This window comes from Ursus americanus, chromosome 11, assembly GCF_024610735.1.
Source record: "Ursus americanus isolate L20-20 chromosome 11, mUrsAme1.1.p, whole genome shotgun sequence".
NCBI classification, from domain to species: Eukaryota; Metazoa; Chordata; class Mammalia; order Carnivora; family Ursidae; genus Ursus; species Ursus americanus.
The window spans coordinates 60,773,650-60,799,063 of record NC_142137.1 but is presented as its reverse complement, the minus strand read 5'-3'; the positions used below and the strand labels follow the sequence as shown (position 1 = coordinate 60,799,063).

Here is a 25,414-nt window from a genome sequence, read left to right as displayed (position 1 = left end):
CTGCCTTCCAGCACTCGCTGGGCCAGGTCCCACACAGTGCCACCGGCCTCCTTTCCCCACGAGGAGTTATAATCTGAATGGGGGCGAAATGTACACGATAAAAGCATTTTTATTCATAACAGAAGGTAATACTTGAGTACTCCCTTTGTGTCGGATCCCGTGTCAAACACCTTGGAAATGAGCTCATTTGTTCTCTGCAACAACTCTGTGAGATAGGCACTGTTTTCTCCTTATAGGGGCACAACAGGGAGGCAAATTGAGGTTCAAGTATTGAGGGTATGGGGGAGGTGGAGGGTTCCCTTGCAGTGGTGTCTTTGGGGTGCAGGGCAGGACCCAAGAACAAGGAGCAGTGATGAATAAAGTAGGAAGGCATCAGCACGCCCAAGTCACAGGCTTTTCCAGCCCACCTGGAGCACAGGGCAGTGATGGGAGAAAGAGGAGAAAGGGCTGGAAGGAGAGGCAAAGCTCTTATCTCAGGGGCTGAGGGTTGGAGTGAAAAATCTATAATGCATTCTGCAGACAGAGGCAATCAGCACAGGTTTCAGGCCAGTATCATACCCTCGTAGGCACTGCTGGCTGTGGAAAACAGATCTTCCCTACTCTTCTGTTAAGAGCTCTTGTATTAGATCAGTGGTTCTCAAACTTTTCTCAGGATCCCTTTTACATCTTTAAAAACTCCTGAGAAGCCCAAAGAGCTCTTGATTATGTGGCTTATACATTCTAATATCTATCATATTAGAAACTAAACCCAATTTTGGGGTTTAATATGTATTAATTTATTTTAAAATAACCTTCACGAACCCATTACATGTTGATATAAATAACATTTAAATGGAACATAAAAATTCTTAAGCCAAAAACATTTAGTGAGAAGACTGGTGTTGTTTTACAGTCTTCTTAGTGTCTTGAATGTCTGGCTTTATAGAAAGAAGACAGAGGGCTTCTCATATCTACCTCAGCATTCAATATATTTTGATATCCTATGGCATGTACTCCCTGGAGAACTTCACAGGACCTTTGTGAGAGAAAGGAGTAAAAAAGGCAAATAATGTTTTAGTATTATTATAAAAATAGTTTGGCCTTATGGACCCTCTGAAAGGGTCTTAGGGACCCACATGTGAACCACAGACCATACTTTGAAGACTGCTGATCTAGAACCTAATGATTCTAGGGGATGGGGAGTGGGGGAACTTTGACTACAAACAAAACCCAAAATGCCCTGTTAATGCTTTTTATGAAGGAGTATTTAAAATGTTGCCTACAGGGGCGCCTGGGTGGCTGGGTTGGTTAAGTATCTCCAACTCTTGGTTTCTACTCAGGTCATGGTCGCATGGGTCATGAGATGGAGCCCTAACATAGGGTTCCACACTCAGTGGGGGTCTGTGGGAGACTGTCTCCCTCTGCCCCTCCTCCCAACTCAGGTGCGCGTGCGCATGCTCTCTCAAATAAATAAATCTTTAAAAAAATAAAATGGTGCCTACATCCTAACACAGTACTGTCAAAAGATGGCACTGTCATTGACCTCAACAGCACAAGCTCTCACAAAACGATATAATGTCCCCCTGTCCCCACCACCACCAAGGTTATTTAACTTGCAAAATGGGGGAGGAAAATCTTCCCATCTGTCTTCCTCTTTCTGGCTGCACCTGTGCGGCTGAAGGCACCATCACATCAAATGTGACCTCAGTGCCACTTGATGAATTACACTGGAGTGAGGTTTGGGGTAAAAAGAAGTGAAACTGTAAGAATGTGTCCCTGACACACAGGACCCTTAACAGATGACAGAAGTGGCCTCAGCAAGCTTGCTCACTCATTTCCTACAGAACAACAACAGAAAAAGATTCTAGTGAAGCCTCCATATCTATTGGACACAGAAGGAAGTGCCAGCTCCTCTCTGACGGATGGGCTGAGACAATGGCCCTGACTGGGTGTGCGGCTTAGAAGAGGGTCTGCTGCTTTGTTCTTCAATCCCCAAAAAGACACTTATACACTACAAATAGCATTTGGGAGGTATTACAACAAAAAGTTGTTGATTTCTTCCTTCAATTTAAGGGAAAAGTCTCCAATTTTCTGTGGCGATAAAACACCACAAGAGCCCCCAGTAACACATCCTCTGGGAATAACTTCCTTTAACAAAACCTGTCTGGAGAGGATACGAGAGGGGTTCCTGCGGACTCTACACTCCGGTGAGGAGAGCTGGCTGGGGGGGGGTTGTGTGGAATGCCTTGAGGAATATATACCTCACTGGCCTTCCTGAAGGGGGCTCCCCGGGTCCCACTCAGGCCTCTGGCTCAACAAGTGTGGCACAGTGGGGAGGATTCTTGGGGAAACTCTGCCTGAGAGGATCTGGTACCAAAGATTGCCTCATGATGGGTGGGGTGAGCCGGGGAGACAGGGCCTGGGGGAGTGCTCCACCGACACTGGAACACAGCCTGGTATCTCCAGTTATTTTAATTTTTGAAAATTTCCAGAAAAGTCTGACACCAGGAAGACTTCCCCTTTGTTACTATAGGTCATATAACAAACTATTCTTCTTTACCCTTGGGCTAACGTTTCCGCTCACCCTATGGCAGCTAGGATAGTGCTTCACACATAATAAATGCTCCTATAACATTTGTGCTTTCATGGAGATTTGCTCATTTAACAAAAGTATCCTTCTGACGCCCCATCATATGATATTCTCACGCAGCTCTTTGCTTCCTTCCACCTGGTATAATGTGAGGTGCTGGCTGGAGGTTGACAGACTTGTCAGAGGAGGGGATCGTGCCAGGGACACGGAAGGGAAACAGAGGCTCAAATGTGAGTTGGATTCAGAGGTGCCGCTCTCATCTGCAGCTCAGGGTCAACGGCACTGATGCAACACAGCTGGCCACGGACAGCCAGAGGCACAGCATGATAAGGTGGGACACCTGCCACCCCACAGTGACTTGTCAGGTGTGCAAGTGACAAGATGGAAAGCGAAATACAAAACAGGCATCAGAAACTAAGGAGGACAGACATGGGGCATAAATGTCTACAGATGGGCATTTTGATAGCATTCCTAATTAGGTATTTTAAATAGGCCATTCTTGGTCCTTAGTAGTGATCAATGCCACCACCGACAGTCATGTTATCTCCCACTTTTCAAATTGTGCTCTCATCTTGTTTCAATTGATCAGCCCAACAAACCCCTGCGTGGCGAGGTGGACCTATTTTACAAAGAAGGAAGCTGAGGTTCAGGGATTGTGGCTCACTTCCTATCCCCCAGTGAAGCAGCAGCTCCGGCGTCCTGCCCTTCTGGGACAGAGCCTCCTTGCGAGAACGCTAGACACCCACTAAACGCCATCGTACAGAATCAGAGGTAACATTTGAGGACCTGCCATTTGTCGGGTGCCAGTCTAACCACATTACAAGTATTCACTCAATTACTCCTTGCGACTCCAAGGGTGTGTTACTAATGCATATTACAACGAGGAAACTGAGGCACAGAAACACAATTCTGGAGATTCGATCTGAGAAAGGGAAGCCAGAGGTCTTCTCCTTATGGAGGCAGGATAAATTGCACAGATTTATTTACTTTCCCTGACTACCACTTTTTAACATCGACAAATGAGCTTTATTTGGGTAACACTAAGAAAAAGTGCCCTCCTTTCCCAATCCGTATTCCTTCTCTGTCCCGTCAGCCTGTCTTACTTTTCTCCATTGTCCCGATAGCATTTGATGTTTACTTGTTGGTATCTGTCTCCTGCAGAGAATGCAAACTCCGAGAGGGCAGATCCTCGGCCTTGCTCACCCTTGTGCCCACATGACAGAGGAATGACGCCTGGCACGGAGCAGGCGCACAGATATTTACTGAATGAACACACACACATACTCATCATTACAGCAGAAGTCTAGACAACCTCAAAAAAAATAGCCAAGTCAGTCAAAAAGATCTGGCAATTTAAAAGACAAGCAAAATAGAGCACACAGTTGGCTCTGTTCACCCTCACTGGGATGAAGTGGGTGTGGAATGCCCAGTGGTCACAGAGGGAGTGACGGTGTTTACATAGAGCCCTTCCCCACTTGCACAAATACTGAAGGGGTCTGGAGGGACAAAGGACAGGCCAGGCAGCTGCAGCAAACTCCTGTGGGATCAGGACCTGCCAGGTCTGGCCCGGGTGCGGCCGGGAACGGGCAGAGCAGAGGGGCCACCGAGTCAGGGTGTCTTCCTGTCATGAGAGTGCAGTCAGGCTGCCCCGTGTTTGGGGCTACCTGCCAACGGCCAGACAAGGATTTTTCAGGAGTACAGGTTTGGAATGACTTCTAATGATGCAACCTGAATCAGTGTTTTCCCTTCCCTTCCCATACATGAAATTCTTCTTTCAGATTAAAAAGTCGGTAAAAATTGTAAAAACACGCACAATAAAGAAACAGTGAAAGTAAACACAAAGGCCAAAAAAATAAACAAGCATCATAAAAATATAAAGATGATAATGATTGTGTGATTGTGACCAAACATAACGTATACCCAAGATGTGGTGGCATCAATGCTTGTGTTAATGTTACAAACCACGCTCCTCCTCTCAAAACACATCCTTTGGGAAAAAGAGATCAGTTGATGCTAAAACCTGTAAGCAGTCCAAGCAGCAAATGGGTTGTCCTGTCCAAGTTCTGTCATTCCACCTAGAACTCAGAGCTGGTTTTCACGATTTGCTCCTATGAGAAGGAGAATGGTGCTATTTGGAGCCCAAGTCTGGAGCAGCTGCGGGCAGCAAAAAGTAGGAGGGAGAAAAAAAAAAAAGACATTTCTTCTTTCAAGTCTGAGGAGAGAAAGCATCTAGAAGCACGCGTCTTATTTTCTTTACCCCTCCAACTGTCCCAGGGAAGCTTCCCTTGGCTCCTCAAAGTTCCCTGCTCCCTTCCCACTTACCTATCTGCTCCTTTAGTATGGAGGGTCTCAGTGGGCATTAGGAATAAAGCGGTTACGACTGAATTAATTCAAATGAAAATGTGTCAGAAATATGGCTATTTTTACAATCTTCTCTTGCCTTAGAAGGATGCATGGATTCTGAGGGTCTACTCTGAGCTGGGTGATGAGTATAAGCCAACCAAGGGCAGGAAAAGCTGAACATCTGTCTGCAAGGATGGAAGAAGGGAGAATTTGCAAGAATGTGAGAAATTTCTGGGGGTCTGGGGGGGGCAGGAGTGTGTGGAGGGGGGACCTGCTAAAGCAAGCAGGAGTGTGGAGGAATTCTGGGCACCCAACAGATGTGACCTTTGAACCCACCCCACCCCTGAGTCTTGAATCATTTGGATCTCTCAAATAGGTAGAATTTTGAGAAAAGTCATCACTTGAGTCAAATTATCTAGAATCAGTTCCCAAAGCACGTTTAAACTGTGTTTTTGCTCTCCATAGTTTCTTCCCTTTGATTTCTGATTTGGTAGGTTTTTCACAATGTTGACACTCCCTCCTCTTGCTCTGCTACCCTCTCTCCCAAGTAAAAAGCCTGGGGTAACCAGTGGGGAAACTTCTAGCAGTGGCTGGGCAGAGGCTCTGCACCACCCTTTGGACCTGAGTTGCCCTTAGTCATTTAGAGGCCACCTTTATTTAGTTTGCCCCACACTTGAAGGGAAATAGCCGCTGCTTTTCAAATATGTTTTGTCAGGCCAAAAACTGTGTGGATGACCAGCTATGCTTCCTCCCTTCTTCCCTAGACTGGGAGAGGAGGCACTCTCCTTTTCAAGACTCTTCCTCAGCAGCTTGCCAGTGCCCAGTGTTAATTCTCAGGAATGTTGCGAGCCCATGGTTAGAGGCAGCAGTAAAAACAAATAATAGAAACTTAAAATTAAATAAATTGTATTAAAAGCAAAGATATAAATGCCCCAAACTCATCCTTTCTTAATTATGTTACTGCTACCTATGCTTTTGAGGTCACTGACATCTAGTTTGTCTGTACGGCAGAAATCCTGTATTAACGGTGGGCTAGTGCCCCTTTCTGCCCCAGGCTGCTTTCAATGATGTCACATCAGTAGCAGGGAAGTAGCCACAGTGGGGATAGTTACGCCTTGGAAGTTGGCAAACACTACAAATCTGGGCTCGATTTGTTCTCTTCCTGTCTAAGAAAGCGCTGAAGAAAATGTTAATAATGCAGATGAAAACGTAAAAGGGTCTACAGCTGTTATATAAATAGCACAAAAAATGTGGAAATATTCATCCAGCTTTCAATTCAGTCGATTAGACGAGTCACTCACGTCATTGATGAGTGAGTGACACTCTGACACACATCTTCGCTGTTTCACTTTTGTCTTATTAATGTGAAAGAAAATAACAATATTCACATCGAGACTCTATTCGCTTATTAACAGGTTGCTTACAAATGTAAGAAGTTTGGCAAACATTAACAAAAGCATTCTGTGAAAATCATTTTGCACGTGTATTATTATTTGCAAACTGTGCGATGTGTACTGTACACACACACACACAGAGCCCCCCAAGCCCACCCCCACCCCAGCAGGTTGTTAAACATTGACCAGCACACACACCATATTCGCTTTCCATCCTCCTGTCCTTGGATATATTCCCTCGCCCCCTAAGACCTGTTCCCACACCCCAGGCCCTCCACGAAACAATGCTCGCTGATATGCCCCTCCGTAAGCTGTAATCATTTGTCTGTCAAAAGGCCTCAGAGAATGGAAGGAAATCCTTTGCATTTAGACGGCCTGGTGAGCGCTCTGCACCGGCCTCATAGGCCCACACACCAGCTGGCAGCTTTGTTCACCGCTTACCATCAGCATCACCGTTCTTAACTTTCTTGGGCAGCTTGGACGGAGACAAACACCTTTAAAGTAGACCGAAAACCGTACTGAGTTCTACAGGAAACGTCGCCAAGGGCATTCGCAGTCCTGCCAAAGGCTTCGTGACATCAGCAAACAACCTTCTCCTGAAAGTCCCAGCCATTTGAGTAATTTCACAACTTCTAAAGCACACATTTATTTTGCCACACTGGTCATTAACTAGTTAATGACGTCTCATCAATTGACTTTTAAATCTCACTGGGACATCAAGTTTGATTTTTGGAATGCCAATAGAAGACAATCCCATTGACTCAACTGGAAAAGAAAAGTGCTGTCTTCGCAAAAACGTTTTAAAAAGCAAGTCTCTTAATTCTTCTCCGGGCCGCCGTGCACACGAGTGTGATGAAAGTGCTTTGTTCCTCAAACTCAGCGGAGCAGAAACGGATTCTATAATCTTCACCAGACGCCTGCCACCAAATGAGTGGTTGTTTTTTTTTTTTTAACTTAACAAACCTTCCAACTCAGGATACCCTGTAACAAAGGATTTCCTGTAATTCTCTGGGGATGTGCAATAGAAGAAAATGCACAGAATCTACGTTTCTGAGAATATACAATTTAACTCGACTATACTTCTTCAAATGCCTCCTCTTGGCAAAAATCTTTGCTATCCTCATTCTGGATTTTCTGATTTTCTTTCTAATCCTGTCAATAACATCGAAATCATCCCACCCTCAACGGGGGTCTTAATTCTAGTGAAGTTCTGCATTTACCACAGTAAATCGAGAGTGTTGAAACTGCAATCATTTCGTTGGTTAATTGATTCATTCCAAATGTGGAGCCCTTCCAGCAAGTGTCTGATTCGTCTAGATCTTTGACAGGAAGTCAAGTTCGTATGAGACATTAAGCTGATGGCAGTAAGTAGCCCGTATCAGTTTTCAGGTGTTTCCTGATGTCACCATGAATGACTGACACCCTATGACGATTAGCATCTGTAGACGCTTCCTCTCCCGGAGAAACTGCTTCTGACCCTGTTAGTAAACGGCCCTTGCCAAAATGAAGTGTTCGTTGGAAATGCCAAGTTGTTCATCAAACACCAGAATCTACGATTTATTTGTACTTAAGTAAGGCATCCTGCCAGATGGTAAATATTTTAGATACGGTTCTGGTTTTTAGAGAAAATACCTCAGTTGTCACCCAAGTACTTTAGTAGCTTCTGTGAGCCACAGCTAGGCAAGGCGCTTGAGCTGGAGAGTTCAGTGACTCTGGCCATAGGCGCTCCTTCCCTCTGGTATGCCACACCTTGCAAATGTCACCTTCCTTTTCTCTTAGCAGCTGAGTTGTCCCCCAACTAGCCACTCTTTTCTTCTGCAATAATGCAATCCTCAATTTTAACTGGGCATATGGCTGCCCAGGCTTAAGATGATATCTTTCAGCACAATAAGATAGAAGGAATTTGGGTCTCTATGAGTAGACAGCTACCTACTGATCTTGGACTTACTCAGATCTGTGTCCCCCACCCTCACTGGCAGTTGAATCCAATCCCAACCCACACACCAAGCATACTATGCGCATGAGATCTGGAGTCGGTCTCTGGGCACTGACCCCAGTGCTGCCATTGATGAGTTAGGTGTCTTTGGACCAGAAATCTAACTATTTTGACGCCTGTTTCTTCCTCTTCAAAATGGGAATGATTGTGCACAGAGCCCTTGTGAGCATGGAATTAGTAAACGTATGCAAAGCCTCTGGAACTTCCCCTGGGCTGGTAAGTGCTTGGTCAATGTTAGCTATCACTTCCATTGCCACCTCCACCACCACGGCCGTCCCTCCAGGGTCTGCTATTCCTCGCTCTAACAGGAGGCAAATGGGAATCAGGAGGCAAAGCTTCATCCCCATCACCTTAGCCCTTGCACTACCTTACCTTCCCCCCCATGCTCACTCCCCAGATGTCCTGCCCTTCCCATCTTCTTCCTGCTTATTTAGAATTTCCATTCTACTCCTCATAGGAGACTTCGCCCACTGTAATCCCTCTTCATTCTGATTCTTCTCATAACAAATTCAAGCCTTTGTGAATTTACATCTGTATATTTTCCCTGTTGTGAGAATTTAAATATATGCATATTACAAAATTTCCACTGAGATTTGGAAAAGACGAACGTTGCAATGGAGGAGGAAGGAAATAAAGCAGATGCCAGCTCTCAGAGGGTGAAATTGGCTAAATGAGAGCAAACAGAAGATTCTGGATTGTACTTTGGGGTTGGTGTGAGGGGAGGGACCACAGACGCAGAATGCAGAAGAGGGCTCACCATTGTATGTTCTGGTAAAGCCGTCAGTGTTGGATATAACATTTTGAACCTCTCTCTGCTGTGGAGAGAGATTGAGCTTTACAGAGGTTGTAGGTTATACAAAGCCTCATTCACCTCAAATACCAAGTTAATCTGCCTTAGGGCAAGGTGCAGTCCTGGAAATGAAGGGAAACTACTTCAAATCATGAAACCAAGAAGACATGTCCATGTATTAGGTGAATGATGGAGAGAAGAACTGATCTTGTATCTAAACTCATTAAGAGAAGTGATTTGCCAACATGTCATTGACAAGACCAGTTGTGGCTCCAAATTCATGAGGGAGACCACTGTGCTTGAAAATCTCCCATTCTGCGGGAGACCCCAGCAGAAGTAAGAAACCCTAAAGGGCCAACCTGAACAGGAGAGAGAGAGAGTCCAGAAGGAAGGGCCGGAAGTCCTGGGGAAGCAACACTGCTGAGGACCAGCTTCCACTCAGTAGCCGCCTGCCCCCAGTCAGCCCTTGGGGTCCTTTCTCTCTCTCCTGGGGACTCTTGCCTTGGAGACTGCCAACAACAGTGGCTTGGTGATGAGGGAGCGATCTCGATTGTTCATTAAACAGCTGCTAAAGGCCAAGCACCATGTTAACACTTTATCTACTATCATTAATTATTCCTTATAATCCTATGTAGTATTTCTCCTTATCCCCACTTTGTGGAAGAAGAAACAGCAGGTAAGTAGTACAGTCCACATTCATGGACAGTTCATTGAGATAGAGAAGTATGAACCAGGCCATCTTCATTCCCTGTTCAAGAAGGCGAAGAGAGATGGAATTTCACATCCTCTGAGGCAAGAGCTGTGGGTTCAAAGATGGCCCATCCCAACTGAGAACTCATTAAAGACACCGGTGTTAGTTCTATAGGACGTGCAAACATTAGACAGAATTATGCCTCAGCTACATTAGGAGTCTAGTGGGCTTTCTTTGATTGGCCCACGATCGCAATCACTATTTGTAATATCTTTATGGCGTTGTCTTTCAAAAATAAAATTCAGGAATACAACTTTTCTACTCATTCAGTTAAATACTGCAGGGCCTCTTAGGTACTTGCGATGTGGCAGCAAACAAAACAGGCAAAAAACGCCATAACACACCCCGCCCCTGCTCCCACAGGGAAACTCGAGTACAGACAGAATAAGAATAGATATTAAGGAACTACTGCTATTTTTAGTAGGCATATTAATTGGTGATTACTATGGAAGTGTTCTTATCCATTGGAAATACATATTGAAATACTTACGAGTTAAAGAACATGATATCTAGGATTTGCTGAGAATCATAGGGAAACAGATGAAACAAGATTGGCCATTATAATTGTTCAGTCTGCAAGATGGGTACATGGGGGTTCATCATACTATTTTCTCTACTTGTGTTTATTTGGAAATTTCTTCAATTAGAAGAGACATTCCTCCCTGAGGAGCTTAAAAAGATAAACAGTAATTTACGGCGTGTCAATCAGACAGAAATACGTGCTATGCAGAAAAAATAAAGGAAGGGAGGGAGGAGGAAATGCTGAGAAGAGGTGGATAAATAAAATATTTCTAAATGCATGTAATATTATATATATATATATAAATTAATAAGACATGGAGGAGTTGGTAATCCATATCAGGCTTAGGCATTAATATATATGAAGCTGATTAACACAGTAATTAAAGGACATCTGGTTTTCTGAGAAAAAAGAGAGCAATTTGAGTTTTCTGAAAGATGTCAGTTTTAAAGAAATGCTAATGAAAATAATGGCTAGGGGCGCCTGGGTGGCACAGCGGTTAAAGTGTCTGCCTTCGGCTCAGGGCGTGATCCCGGCGTTCCGGGATTGAGCCCCACGTCAGGCTCCTCCTCTATGAGCCTGCTTCTTCCTCTCCCACTCCCCCTGCTTGTGTTCCCTCTCTCGCTGGCTGTCTCTGTCTCTGTCAAATAAATAAATAAAATCTTAAAAAAAAAAAAAAAAGAAAAGAATGGCTAGAACTTACTAGCGTTTTCTGGATGCTAGAACTAGGTTTCGCAAGCATGTTGAAGAATGACCGGATCTGATCCTCATCCTAAGCCCGGGAGCTGGTACTGTCTCCCTTGTCTGTGAGGTGCTGCTGCTAAGCTAGGGAGGCCAGATAGTTTGTCCAAAGTCATGCCAACTCTGAGTGGGGGAACCCAGTGTGGAACCAGGTAGTCCAACTCCAGAGTCTAAACATTTAGCTGTCATACCAGACTGCCTATTTTGGTGGATATGTAGCTTTTGGATAATGAAGGGCAAATGAATGGACCTAGATATCAAGCAGTGACTTGGTATTTTTTGAGTGTCTGCGACACGTGAGATGTTATTTGGTTCTGTGGGCACTGCGGAGGAGGAAGGCTAGGCGTGGGGAAGCAACCTGGGCGGAGTAGAGGGCAGATATGGGAGAAGAGCCAAGAGTAAAGCTTTCTGGGTAAGATGGCGCTAGAGGGCAGACAGTTGGCCCAGGGGGACCTCCTAAGGAAATATCTTTGGAAGCCCAAGAGCATGAGTGTAGGAATGGAAAAAGGTGGAATCACAGGGCAGGATCTCACCATTTCTACTCCTAAGTATTCACCTACCCACTCACCCACATTCACACACAACACCTTAGGCTGCTGATCTCGTTCTAGAATAACAGTATCAGACAACCAGAACCTGCCTTACTTAGAGGGAAGAGATGGCAATGGTGATATTGATTTATTTGAAAAAGGTATAAGCTTCTCTCTGTGCTGGGCACTGTTCTAAAACATTGGAAATACAGTGAAAACAACACAAAGCCTCTCTGCCCATGAAGAACAGATAAGAAACAAATATATCCTTTGTTAGGTGTTGATAAATGCTATGAATAAAAATGAAGTAGGGTAAGAAGGATATGGCTTGCAAGGTGTGGGTGTTCCTATTTTATAAAGCATGATGAGGAAGACTTCTTTGATAAGGGGACACTTGAGCAGGGAATTGCAAGCAGAGAGACAGTAAGGCTTTGATATCCAGGGAAGAATTTTCTAGGCAGAGGTCATGAAAACACTCTGAGGCTGGAGCTTGTTTGGCATAGGTGGGAACTGCAACGCAGCCAGTGAGCTGAGGCAGAGTGAGTGTGTGGGGAAGAGCAGGAGATGGGATCAGAGAGAAAGAGGGGAGCAGGGGCCAACTGGAAGGTTCTTGGAGGCTGTTTCACAGATTTGCTTTGGACTCCAAGTGAGTTGGGAAACCACGAGGGGAGTCTGAATTGGCCAACCTATGGACAGGATCACTTTGGCTGGTATGTAGAAAAGAGATAATAGAGAGCATGGATCTAAGCAAGGAGACCACTAATCCAGGGAGACAGGGCAAAGGAACTGGACCCAGTGGGAACAGTGAAGTCTGTGAGAAGTAGGATTCTGGATGTTCTGGAGGTGGAACCTGCAGGGCATGCCTACTGGACCTGAGATAGGAGGGGGGGAATGTGACCAGAGAAATGCTAAAGGCTCTCTATCTGGGACTTTCATCTTAACCTTAAGTTCTACCATCAACACTTCCTCTGGGTTAAACCATTAGAAGGGGCCCCAATGACAATGCATTCACTGGTCAAATTTGTGTTCTAGATACACCAATCCATGCTGTCTCAACAATTATTCTAATGGTCTAGGCAAGAGATAAGTGTCTAAAAGGATGGGATGGGGACATGCATAAGTGAATACAGATTGAGAACTTTATAGGAAGTCATCGCTGATTGGACAAGGCAGGAGAAAGAAGGAAATGGCTTGCCGTGACCAGTGAGTTAGAGTGCTATTAACTAAGAATTGGAAAAGGAGGGAAAAAAACAACCCCAGGAAGTTGGAGGTGGGTCTGGAAACAGAGATTATGAGCCCGATTCTGGGTGGGTGACTTTGAATCAATTGTGCAAAAGCTAACAGATAAATCCCAGGAGGCGTGCAAATAAGTGGGAGGTTTGGACAGGCCCACTGCAGTTTTTCTCTTGATTTCTTTTGAAACACAATAAGGCCTCCCTATCTGAGTCAGAAAATTTAAATCAGAATATTCTAAAAGAAATTTCATTTGATTATTTCCTAATAGGCCTAGTCATTAAAATGAGGCTACCAGACTCCATTCCCTTCTAACATGACAGGATCCTTCGAAGACCTGTCTTAATAAGTTAAATTTGCAAATAACAGAACAATCATTGCACCACTTAAAATAACACAAAACAATGTGGTTTAGCCATATTGGTTTTTTTTTTCCAGTAAGAGTAATAAATTCTGAATATGAGAATAACAAATAGACTTCTCAAACTTGTTTTTACATGTCTAAGCTTGAAGTTGGTAAACCAGAATTAAGGTTTTCATCCAAAACCCACATATTAATATTGAACATCAGACTTCTCAATCCCACTTTACAGTGGAAATCAAGAACTGGACCAAACTTCAAGATGAACAATTAATTGATTAAAAGTCAAGGGCGCCTACTGACCATGCTCTGTACGGGGAATTCCAGGATAAATACAGCAGAATCTCTATGCCCCAGGAGATTTATGACCTACCAAAAGGTCTGAGGTACCCTCCCCATGCATTAGGAAGCATGTTTATAGAGTTGGCATAGGGTTGATATCAGGTCTGGAAATGCAGAGCCATCACTCAACTGCTGGAACATTAGAGAGACTTCTTACCACTACAATTTCTCTGATAGTTGTTTCTGTTCCAGAATAAACACGGCTGAGCTTACAAGTACACTATAAACCAGTGAAAGGCAGGCAAGGGACATACATATTTATAGAGCCCCACATTTACTGCAGACCCATGCAGCTTTCAAACCAATAGCTACTGGACTCCTCTTGCAGAAAATCATTTGAACACAAACACTTTCCTAAGGAAAACTTCATGAAGTGTTAAATCAGAAAACCTCTGAATTTCTCCAGTGGGTTTCCCTCTTCCTTTCATTTTTTCTTCTTTTCTCCTTTCCTTCCTCCTTTTCCTTCAAATATTTAGCCACCTACTCAGAATTTCCTTTTTTCAACTAATTTGTGAAAACAAAGATTTTTGCCCAGATTTCTTAATGCTCATCTCAACCAGTAGAAGAAAAATTATTTTGTTCAAATACTTGCTCCCAAGGAGTTCACAGTTTAGTGAGGGAAGACAGACCAACTAAATGGTTATCAAAAATACCACATTGCAAGTGCTAGAAATGAGGTAATGAGGATACTAAGGAGCTGTGAGGAAGGGGTACTTGGCTGTGAAGAGCTTCAGAGGGAGGTGAGCTGATCGATCATGGCTTCACGGAGAGCAGCAGCCATGTGCAGCTCTGGTCACCCCACCTAGGGGAGTCGAAAAAGAGAGGGTGAAGGAACTGAAGATGGGGACTGGTAAGACCGTAGGTCAACACAAGTAACAGTAGCCAGGATGCTTCCTAATCCCCATAAATTCCTTCTCCTTGAGCTGTACCATCTTGGCTCACATTCAGGTTCTGAACCAACCCACTTCTCACCACCTGCTCTGCGAGCATCCTCTGTACCACTGTGATAGCGCCCCAATTGTTCTACCTGTTTCCAGAACTTTCCACTGCAGTCATTTCTCTGCACAGCAGCCAGAGTGATAATTGGGCATTAATCATATGTCACTTCCCTACTTTAAACCTTCCAGTGGCTTTGCATTGCATTTTTAAGCCACGGTAAAGACCTCTGATAATATAAAGATCTACACAATCCAGGTCCTGCCTACTCTCCAGTTTCATCTCCCCATTACTGCTGCTCTCCTATCTCACACACACAGCCTGCCTTTCTTTTCCTAGAACTCACCAAGCTTATTTTTCTTAGGTCCTCCTCACTTTTTTTCCCCCTCTGCCTAGAATGTTCTTCCCTCAGATCTTCTCAGGGTCACTTATTTAAGTCTTGGCTCAATGTAACCAGCTCAGACAGGCCCTTTGGGCCACCAGGCAAAGACAGCATCCCACCCCCATCCCATTTTTCCTATCTTCTTGTCTTTAGAGCTTTCTCTTCACTCCAGATTTGGTCTGTTTTGTTCAATGTATCCCCCAAATTTAGGAAATTATCTTTGTTGAATAAACGAATTCTCATTGGAATGTTCAAGTATAATGAGTATCATGTCTCTGCTACAGTAAAACAAACCAAAAAAATGTGTTCTTTTTCCCTCTGTCTTAGCATTGACTTTTGCTTCGGTTACTCATGTTGGTTTATTGTTCCAGCGTCTAGTAGCAGGGAATAAAACTGAAGAGTGATACCCAGTGAACACAGTAAAAGAGCAAGGGCTTATTATTTACTAGGTAGTGTACATACATTGCACGTTTAAATCTCATAACACCTTTGTTACATGGTTTTATTCCCATTATTGAAGGCATTTTCAAATAACTTCTAAATGACATACGTAGAGTGCCCACTTCCAGGCTATTCCCCCATCTCAACTCTGAGGAATTAAACCTTAGAAAAGCAAGTTAATCTTTTCCATGCACACCATTTTTCCCATATTTGATGCCACATAAAGAGTGTTTGAACTAGTATTACAATAAGGAAGCAAAGAGAGCAAGAAAAGTATGACATTTGATTGCCATTTCTATTTTGCATTTTAGAGTATCAAATAAGAATCTTCTCATTGGTATACGGTACACAGTTTCTGAACATTTGCAAAATATGTTTATTGCATATATTAGTAATCCAAAGCCAAAGGGATTTTTAGGCTAGCTGTTGCTAGCTATTACGTCTTTAGCTCATACAGACCTGTGTTCTTTTCATTTATATAAGAAGGTCAAAACAAATACCTGTTGACTTCTTATTTGGAAATTTCTTAAACTATAGTATTAGGTTAGATGGTATTGCATCTTAATATGGCAGACCATAAAGTGAAATAAATCTCTTTTTGCTCCTCAGGGGCATTCTGGATTTTGAAAGGCATTGCTGTTGTGGGGCTCATAACAAATTAACTCTTAGAACTTCATGATATTTGCTTTCATATCAGGGTAACTTCTAAAAAGAAAGAAATAACAACAAAAGGGTGCTTTATAATGGTGACACTTTCTGGACGTCATCTGGATTGGAAGTTGCTAGAGGTAATGCCTTGTTGTGACAGGGTGCGCCAGGGGCCACAGGGTTCCATGTCCACAAAAACATCATTTTCACATTACTTTCCTTACCATTTTAGCTTCAAGATCAGATATCATTAAATATTGTGATTAAATGGCATTCCTTAGAGCTTAACCCAAACAACAGTTAAAGGAGAGAGGGGAAAATAAGCATTTATCTCATATACACAGTGAAGAATAGTGGAAAAAAGCCAAGACCACCAAGATTTTGCTCCATAACTATATTCCGAAAGCTTCCAAATATTTCCCCAAGCACTTTCCTAGACACGGCCAATCCCAGGCAACCCATCCACGTGCCCATTTCCCATCTGTCTCCTGCCCACTTCAACACCCTTAGAGCCTCCCCCTAATTATTCCCCAATGAATCTCTAAAAAGTCTGATCTATGATGGGAAAGGCATATGGTAAGATAAGGTTTTTCTTTTTAAAACATTAACTTCTAACGTCTATGTCTCTGTTATGCTCTGCTGTCCCCCACGAAGTAATCGTATATTCCGGAGTCTGACTCTTAGGCTCCGTAATTCACGTGTTCAGCTGATTCACGTTTGAAGAAGTGTGAGGCACCTGACTATTTAGACCGTAAGCTGCTTCAGACCAGCTACCGCATCCTCCTTTGAGGCAGCGATCATAGTTTAGCACAACACAGATGCTTAAACTAATAACAGGTTTACATGGTTTAAAGGGAACACACAGAGGATCGTATATTTACGCTGCGATTATAGTTTTCCCTCTCTGCCAGCACGTCAGAGAAGCTCAGATGTTAGTGTTTGAGGACCACGTGTAATCACACAGCCCCGGGAAGCTGAACTCTGTGACGGCCTCAGTTCAGCACCCCCACCCCTTCCTCGTGGCCTCACATCTCCCCCCTTTCCCCCTCCACCCCAGCCAGCTTTCTAGTCCCAGGTTGCAGCGGCCTTAAATCATCCTAAGATTCACTGTGGTTAATGTGCATCCCTGGAATGCCTACGGATGACCTTTCCTTTGCATCTACTTGTTTGCGAAGACTCATATTTCAGCTAGAGTTGGTGTCGATTCTGAAGACCTCCTAAAACATGAGGGCTTCTGTCCCAGGAGAAGCTGGTGGGAGGAAGAGGGTGGCTCTGGAAGAGAAAAAGGTCTGCACTTTGTTTCCTCCTTGGCCAAGCACTGACCACCCCTCCCAGTCAGACGGAACATGGAAGGGGACTTTGCTGGGGCTTCAGCCAACCACTGGGAGAGGGTAGAGCCCAAAGGAACAGACCCCAGGAAGGTACTGTGTGCAGGGGAACAGCCTGCTGCTGAGTGCTACGGATTTGGGTGACATGATGAAACTCATACCAAACAGCATGAAAGCACACTTTCACGACAGCTAGAAACAGCCACGTGTTGTCAAAGCTCCCATGGAGTCACCCATTCAGAAACCAAGGAATTAAAAGAATCTTGGACAGATGGGGAGAGCTGGATAAGGAGAGACAGGAAGGGTCCATACTGGGTGCAGAAATAGACCTTGATGAGCGAGGATTCAGAGTTCAGACGGTGGTCAGAAAGCAAAGACTTAAGCAGTATTTTACTCTCTGAACAGGGAGGTGGGGTGGGGAAATATGGGAAGAGAACAGAACATTCCTTGGAGTGTGAAAACCTGGAGACTGGCCAGAGGGGAAAAGGGGGCTGATTCTAAATGGAGCCCCTTGCACTTCATTATCAGAAAGGACCTAGTTGGTCAGAGCAATGATCAGCCCCTTGGGAGACAGAGGAGAGAAGTATTTATGTTAAATTAACTCCAGAAAACAGAAGGACATAAGCTCCAGCTAATGCCTTCATTGCCCCTAGAAAGGCATTTATGTGCATTAAAGATTCACACAGCCCTGCAGACAGCTGCCAAAAGGAATTATCCAGATGCAGAAGCTGCTCGACTTCACTCCTACCCAAGGTATGTGTAGGTCAATTCCACATAGACAGGATTCTCTAATATGCTTTGTTCACTTAAATGACCAAAGTGAAAGTTCTAAACTATTTTAAAAACACATCAGATCACAAATGTCTTACATGTCTCACAAGGTCTTAATTTACCATATTCTTAATTTATCTTTGGTGGATCCGAGTCAACCTTTCCGAGCTATGAAACAGAAGACAGAAACTCAGTTAGAATGTAAACCACTGGAGGGGTGCCTGCGTGGCTCAGTTGTTAAGCATCTGCCTTTGGCTCAGGGCATGATCCTGGAGTCCTGGGATCGAGCCCGGCATAGGACTCCTCCCCTGGGAGCCTGCTTCTTCCTCTCCCACTTCCCCTGCTTGTGTACCCTCTCTTCCTGGCTGTCTTTCTCTCTCTCTGTCAAATAAATAAATGAAATCTTTAAAAAATAAAATAAAAGATACATATTAAAAAAAAAAAGAATGTAAACCACTGGAGCCCAATCTTGTATGCAACCATAGAGTATCACTAATGTATTCAATGGATATTTACTTAGCAACAAGTATCAATAAATTCCATTGATGTGAAGACATACATTTTTCACAACTTACAGATGTATCTTAGAGGAGAGGGTGTCAATGTTATTGACACCATTTCCTCTTAGTGGGACCTTAAAAGATGGTATATTTCACAAGTATTTTAGATTTGTTGAGACAGGAACTCAATTATCATTCAAGTCACAGTTCACACATTGCCTTCTCTGAGAAGCTTCCTGGAGCACTGGTCTAAGGTGGCCCACCCATCACCCTGATTCTTCCCCCTCGGTCATCCCATCTTCATGGATACTACATCTCTTGTGTTCACCGCTATGCCCAGAACCAGATCAAGCATCATTCTAGACATGGTAAGTTCTGAATAACTGGCTTTGGAATGAAGGAAAGTTACCATTTATTGAGCAATTACTGTATGTCAGACCCTGAACTAAATGCTTTTCAGAGGCAAATCTCATTTAATCCTAGCAATTTCGAGGTCATTCTTATTATCTACTTAAAAGATGGGACAGCAGATAGCAATTTAGGTGGAAAAGCAAGGACTAGACCTCGGCACATCCTGACTTCAAAAACTAGACCCATAAGGACTATGCCATTCTGTGTGACACATACAAAGTCTGGAAACCGTTCTGTGCTTGTCCAAAGCTATATGGGAAGATCCCTGAAGCTACAGAGAAAAATAAAACTTCCCCTACCCTTGAAAAGTATTATTTGTCTACTGGGGATCACCGCAATCCTCTGACCTTCCAAGTGCTTCATGTGTAAGGTCCTGTGTTAATAAGAAGTACATGTGTCTACATTTCTGCCTGATAAGAAGAGTCTCCATGGGAGTGATGGATATCTAAACTTTGCATGGAAGGATTCCACCATTGACAAGGGACAGCATAGCCCACTTAGGGCTCTGTGAGTTACCTGCACTGATAGGGACATAGAGTATACATGGCAGGTGCTAGAAGAAAAGTAGGTACAAGGGCCTTGGGTGCCATGCTGGGAGGTTTGAACTTCACTTCATATGATCAATACTCTTCGTTAATAACCCATTTTAATGTGGGCTTTACTCCATCTCAGCCGAGCTTCTCTCCCATTCAACATACAACTCAAGGAAAAATACTGAAATTTGGTACTGCCATTCCCATGTCAATTGATGGCTTTGTCGGATAGGCTTCTAAGACTAGTGTAAAGAGAAAATAGAGAATGCCTGGAAAAAGGAATGGCAAAGGAGATTTGATTTTAAGTCCATTTCTATTGAGCCATCTTAGATAGAACCTATGACATTTGTTATTTTGGGTTTCTGCAAAAATACTGAAGGAGACTAAAAATAGCCTATTCCGTTTAGGACAGAAGTGACAAACCATGGCTACAGGTCAGGGCTAGCCTGCAGCCTGTCTTACGTGGCAGTCGAGGAAAGATCGGTTTTTATATTTTAAAAGGACTGTAAACAAACAGCACTCCCCTTCCCCCCAAAAGAATATACGGCAGAGGCATACAGGCACCAGAAAATACTTACTATCTGGCTCTTTATGGGAAAAGGTTTACCATCTGAACTTCTTATCGTCCTCCTCCAGCTCTATCTGATACAGGTCATTTGAGTTAGTGTCTAATGTGACCAGACATGTCGAGAACTAGATCTATTTACCATCTCAAAAATGAAAGCCAATTCAATGGTATGATAATTTATTGCTTTAGTAATTCCTCTTATGAGAATTCTAAATTTTTAGCCAATTGTTAGATTCACACCTATCTCAACTTTGCCTTTGATATTTTGAAAAGATGTCCTCCTTCCACTTAAGGGCTTGCTAGTTTTTGGCCAACTGCTAGAACGGTTTAACCTTCCCCATGCCCCGCTGCAGCCTGGTTATGAAAGCTTTACCAAAACAACTTTCTTAATTAAAGACCCGTGAAAACCTGGCCTCTCCTCCCATTGGGTTAGTACATCAAGCGGGTGTAGCTGGAATCTTATTCAAAACTTAGCCTCGCGTGCTTCAAGTTGACTTTTTCTCTAGGACTGTATGGGACGAGGGAAGGAAGAAGAACGTTATGGGTTTGTGGATCCACGAATGTAACATACTTCAGCTTTCCATCAATCAGGAATTCAATATTTACCAAAAGAAGATGTTTAGGCTTGGAAATTTTTACTTGGCTTCTATCTCATCAGAAAAACATTTTTTTGGGTAACCTTGTGTATACAGATTGAAAAGATAGCAAAGCATGACTCAAACCTGAAAACTATTCTAGATACACAGTCAACTCCTGATCACTGGGAGAGGAATCACCCAGGCGTACTGGAAGTTCTGCAGCATGTAGGGACCCTGTGGCCCAGTTATCCCACGAACAAACCTGGGCCCCCTCACTCGGAGGATTAGCCTACGCTTCCATCATCTCTGCAAAACATCTGCCGCTCTACATCAGCGAGAGCAATATAAAGCCGAACGTGTAGTCGTCTCTTAATGACTTGAAAGCTGGCTCTAGGGTCATAGGTTCTACTTGGCACAGACACCCACAGCTCTGACTGCCCAAATGGTTTGGGGTCAGCTTTTCATTTTATTAAGCAAGATTGATGCAGGCTATGATGAAACATTAGTAGTTGAGATGCCTGCCACCTACAAGTACTTGGCTGCTTACAGCCTTGCCTAGAAAATGTTTCCATTGCCATCCCTGCTGAATACATGACCATTTTGCTTTAGGAACCATGTTTTTCCTAAGACAAAAGAGACAAGTGATTTTTTTTTTTCTGAAAGAATGAACCATTACATTTAATAAAAAATATGTGCCTATGCCACCATCATTTCTAGGTGGTACAGTCTGGGGTAAACACAAGTGAACCTGGGTTAAATCACAGTTGTGCTAGTAGAGAGCTATGTAACCTCCAGCAAAAACACTCAGTCTTGGGACTTGGTTTATCAACAATTACCTTTAAAGCATACAATGGGGCAAACACTTACAATGGAGTGTCTCATTAATAATCATCAATGCTCAGCATGACTCCAAGGGAAGAGTCATTATTTCCTAAATTTACAGAGGAAGAAATGAGTAAAGGTGAGATAATCCAGAGAGAGTGACCACCTATAATTGTTACATTTTCCTGATTATAAAATAATCTACGTCTAAATAATTTCCTTAGAGGGGTCAATGTCTCAGCGCTAATGAGCAGCAGAGAGGCCGATTTCATTCACACGTCAGTTAATTCCAGACCACCTGGTTCTTCATCACTCACGCTTTCCCAAATCTTTAAGATGCAGGGGCTGACCTAGATCATCCAGGATTCATTCTAGCTTTAATAGTCCATGCATCTAAACATCCCTGCAGGAGAATTACAAGATGATAATTGTTTGAAAGACCAATCACTAGCAATGAAAACAGGAGGGAGAAGCCTGCAAAAAGTGGATTGCAGCCAATAAGAATCAGAACATAGGGGTGCTTGGGTGGCTCAGTTGGTTAAACGTCTGACTTTGGCTCAGGTCATGATCCCAGGGTACTGGGATCAAGCCCCAAGTTGGGCTCTCTGTTCAGCGGGGAGCCTGATTTTCCTTCTCCCTCTGCCTGCTTGTGCTCTCTCTGTTAAATAAATAAGATCTTAAAAAAATAAAAAGAAAGAAAGAAAAAGAATCAGAGCATAGATCCAGGAATCGCTTTTAGTTTACTAAGAGCTCAAAAGATTCAGTGTCCCTCAAGCATTCCCCATATGCATATGTCAGACTACAAACCATTAAATCTTAATTAAATCACTCAAAAGTCATATCTTCAAAGGAGAACAAAATAGTATGAGTTATTCTTGATTTTGAAAAAACACATTGCTGCTTTCTATTGATTTGTTTAAAAGTGATTGCTTAACCTCTCTGAAGCACAGACTGAGTCCCCCATGGAAATATTTAAGCTTCTATCTGGTAGCATCACCCATATTCAAGTCACCGAAAGAATCCGTGCCCATGGTAAAGAGGGAGATGAGCAGGGAAAACGGATTGAGGAAAGAAAGCATGATGAGGTCACAGATGGGACTGCCATCTGTATTTTCTCACTTTGCCCCTCAACAGGGAGCTTCGGAGCGCGGACGCAGGACGGAAAGGGAAGGTCAGGCAGTGACGGCTATGGATGAGGGACTGATGATGAGGTCAGCGAGATGGACAACTCTGGGGACCACACTTCTTCAGGTGGTTTGGTGGACTGACAGGGGCCTCAAATAGGACAAAAAGGAAAGTGAAGAATTAGGAATTCAGACTCAGAGGCAGTAAAGGGTCATATGTCAAACCATCACTTTTCTATGTAAGTCTTGAATATTGTGGCCCAAGTAAATGTCACGGGGGGTGGGGGCGCCAGGGAGAGAGAGCACGAAGCTTTAGAAACTACCTAGTTCTTGTACACCGCTTTGTACTCAGGGAAGCCTGCTCAGGGCTCAAGTTAGAACGGAGTTTTCTTATTCCTGGACACGACCGGCTTGGAAATGTTTTAATAGCGTCTAATCAAAGTCCAAAGCCTATAAATTCTTTAAAAGTCAGCCAACTACAGAAACTGAGAAGCCCGAAGAAGCCGATTTTAACACTTGATAACTATTTTCATAGCATTACACGACCTATCTAGGCCTGGAATTCTGTGAGATGACAAATTTGACCTACAGTCAACATTCTGGACTCCTGGTTCAAATACGAAACGCGAGGTAGTTCGGGATCCACCCCGTCGGAAAACCCCCACACCAACTCCCCCCTGCGCTCCACATAGATGCCGGCTGGAAACAGCCTTTCCGCGGGACTCCACTCAAGGATTTCAGAACTCTGTGCAGCAGCCCGGGCCACCTGAGCTGGTACAAACGGAGAGTTAAGGACCCGCACTTAACACAATACCGGCTCTGCAAACAAGACTCCACGGCGCGCGCGCTTAAGAAAGTCATCCACCTCATTGTTCCCAAGGAACCGAAAGAAATGGAACAGCTTAACTTCTCCCAGTTAGAACGTCCTTAGGCTTCTGGTTTAGGAACCAGACTCTCAACAGAGGACACAAAGAGGGGCTGGGCTTCGGGCATCACCCGCAGACCCCGGCTGTCCTCCGAGGCCAGGAGGTCGGCAAAGTCCCAGCGGACCAGGTGCTACCATTTACCCCCATGACGGAGGAACCACTTCGACCCCCGCCCCCCACCCCCAGAGAGCATATCTGCGGAGCCGAGGCACCGAGGCTAGTTCCTACAAAGGCAGGGGTCCCCCAAGCCAAACGCAGCGCCCTAGCCTCCGACTGCCGCCGCGGTTCGCCGGTCCTGGGAGGCCAGGCGCCGGCACCGGTGCTGGGAAGGTGACCTCGGGTGTCTGGCAGTCGCGTCCCGTTTTTCGGACGATCCTGTTTGAATTGTGGGGTTGGGTTTTGTAGCTCGCAGAAACCCCTTCTCGGAGCGGGTGGAGGGGAGGGAGAGCAGGGCCGGCAGAGAGAGGCTGCGCCGGGGCTGGGGCCGGGACTCCTGGACCCAGAGCCGCGGGCCCGGGCGGCGGTGGGTCGCCCCCTCCAGGCGGCTGCGGGCAGCGGCGGGCCCCGGTCCCGGAGGCGGGGGCGCGCTCCGGGAAACACCGTCTGCCCCCACCCCGGAGGGAGCGCGCAGGGGAGAGGGTGCCCGGGCTCCACGCTCCGCCCGCCGCCACCTGCGGATTGGGGTGCCGGACCAGGGTCCTTTGGTCCCCTCCCCGTTCCCCGGGGCTCCCGGCGAGCGGTCCCATCCCTGGAAAAGGACCCCGGGTGTCGGGGCGAACCCGGCGCTTACCCGGAGAGGGGCGGCTCCTGCGCGGGCGCCGCGCTCGCAGGTCGGCGGGGAAGGTGCGGCTGCGCTGCGCGGGCTCCGGCTCCCGCGCCCGCCGAGCGCCCTGCGCCGCCGCTCGGGCTCGGACTTCCTCTTCCTCGGCTCGGCCCCGCCGCTCCGCCGCACTCCCCGGCTCGGCCGCGCCCCGGCCCGCCCCTCCCAGCGCCGAGACGCCGGCTCTGCCGCGGAGAGCAGCGGATCTTCGGTCCCTCCTCCCCGCGGCCCCCGGGCGAGCAAGGTGGGGAGGAGGAGGGGGAGAGCCGAAGAGCCAGATTAAGCACTTGGACTTGTCACTGGAGCGTTGCCAAACAGCGCAGTCAAATTACAACCCCTGGGGGAATTTTTTTTTTTTTTTAATCCCAGCTACCGTTTTCGCAGACACATCATTTTTCTTCATTTTCCGGGATCCTTGGGTCTAGCTTTCTCTTGGATGTGATAATTTCCCATACCATTTCCTTAAAACAATACCAAAAATCATTTTTTTAAGTCAGCATTCTAGTATTGTACAGAAGTTTTGGGGTAATACTATGTAAAAAGAGGGGGGAAGCTCAGGTTTTCAGGCATCATTACCCTAACCACCTAAGTTAATGTACCAAATAACCTTTGCTTAGAGAAAGTAAAAGTGAAAAGGAGCGAAGAAGACTAACCTTTGTAATAGCCTGATGAATGTTGAAAGGCACCAGCTCCGTAGTAAAATTATGACCGTCAAAGGCATACAAAGTGATTTCTTAACACTTATCCCGTCAAAAGTAGACCTATCCTGTTTGCCTATTGACTCCATTAGGTTTTGCAATTTGCAGGACTGCATTCTCCCATTACTTGTTTACAGACCTTCAGCTTCACCAGTTATTAGCTGTGTGACCTTGAGCAAATCAGTTAACCTCTCTGTGCCTCAGTTCCCTCATCTGTAAAATGGGGAGAGTAATGGTAGTGTCTACCCCAGAGCTGCTGCATGTGATTTAAACAACGTAATGCACAGGAAAGGCTTAAGAGTCTAAGCCTGGATAATAAAGCCGAGATACATATTAGTTATTGTTGTTGATTTTCTGT

General features: G+C 44.9%; 1 protein-coding gene across 1 annotated transcript in view; it reads right to left on the bottom strand.

The window, feature by feature from the left end:
• PLEKHG1 (pleckstrin homology and RhoGEF domain containing G1) overlaps window positions 1-24,534 on the bottom strand; it is a 218,388-nt gene extending 193,854 nt beyond the window's left edge. The window contains exon 1 of the mRNA XM_045805347.2: window positions 24,329-24,534. The gene's annotated coding sequence lies outside the window, so the exon portion shown is untranslated. The remainder of the gene's footprint in view (window positions 1-24,328) is intronic.
• Between the last annotated feature and the right edge of the window lie 880 nt (window positions 24,535-25,414).